The following is a 4,804-nucleotide window of genomic DNA, read 5'->3' on the forward strand; positions in this document are numbered from 1 at the left end:
TATAACAAAAAATTTTTTTAAATAAAAACTATTTTTTTATGTAATAAAAAGTTTACGGTTATATCTTAACGAAAAAAATAATTTTTTTGTTATTATTTATTTTTGTTTTTTCAGTTCAATTTATTATTTACTGTTTTGCATACCTATATTCTTATCTTCTTAACATTCTTATCTTCTTACAATTAATTATTAAAAAACGCATTGTATCACCACCAAGATTTGAAACGATCCCTAAAATAGTAGCCTAATACATTTACGTCGAGCTAATCGCACGCTTGTGATCGAGACATTGCCAATGTTACTTATACTTTTTACTGTAATCATTCTTAATTTCATGCCTCTGCTGACAGTCTAATATTATTAATATTTGAAAAGATTACATGGAAACGAAATAATACGCTAATATTTATTCACTTAGTTAGGAAATGATAATGATCAATCCATATTAAATACTTATTCTTTATATTTTTGTATCTGTAAAGGATAAATCTACAATTGTATATATTATCTAATTGTATAAAAATAATTCACTGATAGCATAATAGAAGCAAACTATATAGAACCTAATCTATCTTTTGGATAGACTTTATTTGCTAGCGATACTAATTATTTTGATTATTTGTTATATTGACGAATAATGAGAAATAATTTGCAATAGTACTTATTCATCGATCGTTTTCTTATCAATTTATCATTTGTTGTCCCTTAATATGTTTATATAATAAAGTCACTTCTCTCAAAGTGCAAAAACGAATATAATAAAATATGCTCTGAAAACACTGAAAAAGTGACGTATAATTTATGAAATTATGTTACATCGTAGTGACGTAATTGTTTAGAAAAATATAATCTCATAATTTTAATGATATAACTATTACAAACTACAGTATACACTTCTGCAGATGTAACCAAAACATGTATTATTTCCATTATGGCTTAGTGACATAAATGTATTTTGTATTTGTTATGTCTTATTCATAGAATGGTATATGGATGTAACTTAATTACGTTTAATTTACATAATTATGTTATGTACTAAATATATAACAAAGACATGTAATAAAATTATTATATTTATATCATAATATCTCGTTTATGTCATAAAGCTGTCTTGTTGTTATAAAACAGAGTCTGAATAATGGCAAAAAAATTATATAACAGTGCCAAGTTACGTTTGCTGGGTATATGATTAGTGGGCGTCATTTCAGATACACCCTGTGTATGTGTCTATACAGAGTGTTTTATGAATATATGTCAATACTTTAGGAGGTAAATCTATACACTAAAATAAATAAAGAAACGTCATATAAACGTATGTTTATACCTTAGTTTTCAAGTTTTGGATGATTAAGAAAATCTTCGAAATGTCCGTTTTATGCGTCAACACACGTACGCTATTACACGTAACGCTATTATACGTCTTAGCATTGAGTTCCTCATTCGTTCAGAAATTCCAGGTATTCTTCGAATAGTCTCTATTACGTATTGTTTCTCGCAGATCATCCACATTGTTTACTGATGTGTTGTGTGTTTGTGTTGAATACACAATAGATTTTAAATGTCCTCAAAAATAAAAATCTAATGGATTAAGATTAGGAGATCGTGATGACTATGGGGTAGATCGTCCTATTCATCGGTTTGCAAAGACGTTGTTAGGAATATTTTCACTTCAAAATGGAAATATATGTATATATGTATGTATAATATATGATCAAATATATATATGTATAGGTATATGTATGTATAATATATAATCAAAAACAAAATAAAACTATGCTTACAGCTATTACTATCAAATTAATAATATATAATAACAAATACGATTTAATTTCTGCCAAAAGAAAAAGTTAATCTTTTATATATATTGTAAGTTTATTTTATCAATTTTAAATGTTTTTAAATATTTTTGTTAAAAAATATTAGTATTTAAATATATTTTGCAAGAATTTTTATTGTACACTTTCTCCGTTTTGGAAATTTCAATCTGAAATAGTATAGTAATAAATGAAAAGTAAACAAAGACATTTATTTTTGTTAAAAAAAAAGAGTATAAAGATATCTATAACATATGTATAAACACATATATAACAATGTTAAAGCAACTAATATAATTCTAATAGAATGTCATCGCATATTCAACGTGGAAACACAAAAGATAGCATCGCGTCTTTATACGTGCACAATCATTCGCGCAACAGTCCGAGGATATCTCACGTATCTCCATAACTTTGCAGGCGACGCTGACGACGTTGTCGCACGAATCTCGGCAAATTTGGAAACTTCGGACGTCGAGAGTAATTTTCGGAACTCCACGGTTGAATACGTGCCACGCCATTCTCGGCGCGTAACTTTTTGACCGTAACTTTTAAAGAATTCAGCACGACATTCTTAGGCAAAGCAGAAGTAGAAAATTTCCACCTGAAGCGCATTCTTCCTCTTCAGCCTTTATACGTAGTGGCGATTTGACGTCTTTTATATTCATCGTTGCAACAACGACGTTTGCGTTCTATTCTTATTGCCCATTTAGCGTGAAATCCGGTAATGAAAATCGAGAGACCGATTTGTCTATTAATTAAAATTTTTTATTGCAGCGTGGTACGAACGCGAGAGAAGTTTTTATTATATTAAAAAAAAATTGTCGTTTATTTTATTGTAATATCAAACGACGTTATTACGTTAAAGAACTCCGCGCAGTGAGATCGCAGCGGGAAATGGAATTAATAAGTAGACTCAAAGGGTAATTTGCATTTCAACCGCGAGCGAGCACTGCTTTGAAATCGCCAACCGCGGTTTGATAATTTCGCTGCCGGACCTTTATCGTGCTTTACCTTTCTGAACTGTAAAGTGTAAAAATCTGCGAACACGAGTTATAGTAACATTGATGATTCGTCAATTTAAAACAAACCGCATTTCTCAGCGACGTTGGTAACTTTCATATAGAGCCGTTAACGATTCTTCCATCAGACGTGCAAAAAAATCATGAACCACAGTAGCCTGGATAAACGATTCCCGCTCCACCGACCCGCTTGTCATCATCGATCGTTACCAAAGCGACCAACTGTGCAGTTGGATCCGCTCGCATGTAGCCCCGCGCGATCCGTACGTCCCCTTTTCAACCTCCTTTCTGGCGACCGGCTATCCTCTGTTCACCTATGCAGCTCGACATTGGTCGGTAGTCTTCGTATCTCGCGAAAAATGCGGGCCGGAAGAACGGTGAAGGGACGAGGAAGAGTCTGTCGCCTGGAACAGTTTGGTGAACACGGTCGCTTTTGTGTGCCGTCCGGAACTACGTTGGCACCCCGAAATACATTTCGAGTGTGTCGTAGGTCGGCGGACGCGCCCCACGCTTAATGAAATTCCGTACATTCGTGCGTTATTAAGAATGATAAATAAAAATGACTCCTCCTCCTCCGTCCATAATCCTTCAAAAGAATGTGGTGACTTCTATCATATGCTTGTAGTGCGCACGCTGATTGTACACAGTCATAAGCAACCTACAGTTTAACATCGATTCTGAACGACGATTTTGTTTATAGAAGTGTACATGACAAGGATACTCTCGATGGTTTGCCATTGCCTGCCGAGAAATGACTCATTCCTTAAATATTTCATTTTTACGTATATGAGATATTGTACTTGCGGGACGTTTTGGTTGAACTCCGAGATGATAATCTTTCCCTGTTTGTTTTTAAATGTTTTCATGGTATCCTTTGGACAAGAGCCAAATGGGTCAGAAGGACGCTAAAGCTATCATAAAAAAGGAATGTCTGTATGGGAATATATGCAATAAAAGTGTGTGTGTGTGTGTGTGTGTGCGTGCGTGCGTGCGTGCGTGCGTGTGTGCGTGTGTGTGTGTGCGTGTGTGTGTGTGTGTGTGTGTGTGTGTGTGTGTGTGTGTGTGTGTGTGTGTGTGTGTGTTCCATATATTCTTTCTATTTATCAATTCCCTGCTGAATTTGAAATCGAAGAAAATGAGATAAAAGAGTACGTATGGCGGACTTGTTATACACTCTGCATAAAAATCAAATTTTTCCAAAATATTCTCTTTATATACATATTCTCTTATATGGAGTAATACAAATTTTTAATTTTAAAATGTATATTTATATATATATATATATAATTTGATTGGATACGTAATTTGTATTGATTATGAGAGAAAAAGTTGTGATATTTGTAATTATAATTGCATGATAAAATAATGATACAGTTAGGCGCTTCATTTTTTTGATTATTACTATTATTAATATTAGTAATAATAATTTTATCATATTTTTAATTTTATTATAAGATATATATATAAATAAATAAATAGGAAATGCCAATAAGATTCAGCACTTGGTGTTGATGTATTTAATAAAATAATAACGGACTTAGTAGATAAAATAACAATTGATAAGTTACATTGAAGTCGAAGAGAATCCAAATCGCGATTCGAAACGTTTGGAACATTATATTGATGCATAAATAATTACATTTCAATAAAATAAAACATATAGTATTATTATCAAGTGTCGGATCTTATTGGTATTTCCCATTTATTGATTTACTTTGTCTATATAATCTTCCAACTTGTTTAATACCTATATAGCATCAAAAATAAGCGTTTCTTTAATTAAAATTATAAAGATTGTATTCAAAATTCTCAAAATGTAAAAATTAAAATTGCGAAAGAATTGATGAAGATGCAGTGCAGTAATTGGTGCACAGTTTACAATCAATAAAAAATATATTTAATTTATATTACTTTATTGTTTAAACTTTCAAGCTCCATTTCAAACTATTTTTAGTGATGTTAAATATG

This window comes from Trachymyrmex septentrionalis, unplaced genomic scaffold, assembly GCF_001594115.1.
Source record: "Trachymyrmex septentrionalis isolate Tsep2-gDNA-1 unplaced genomic scaffold, Tsep1.0 scaffold23, whole genome shotgun sequence".
In the NCBI taxonomy this organism is placed as follows: Eukaryota; Metazoa; Arthropoda; class Insecta; order Hymenoptera; family Formicidae; genus Trachymyrmex; species Trachymyrmex septentrionalis.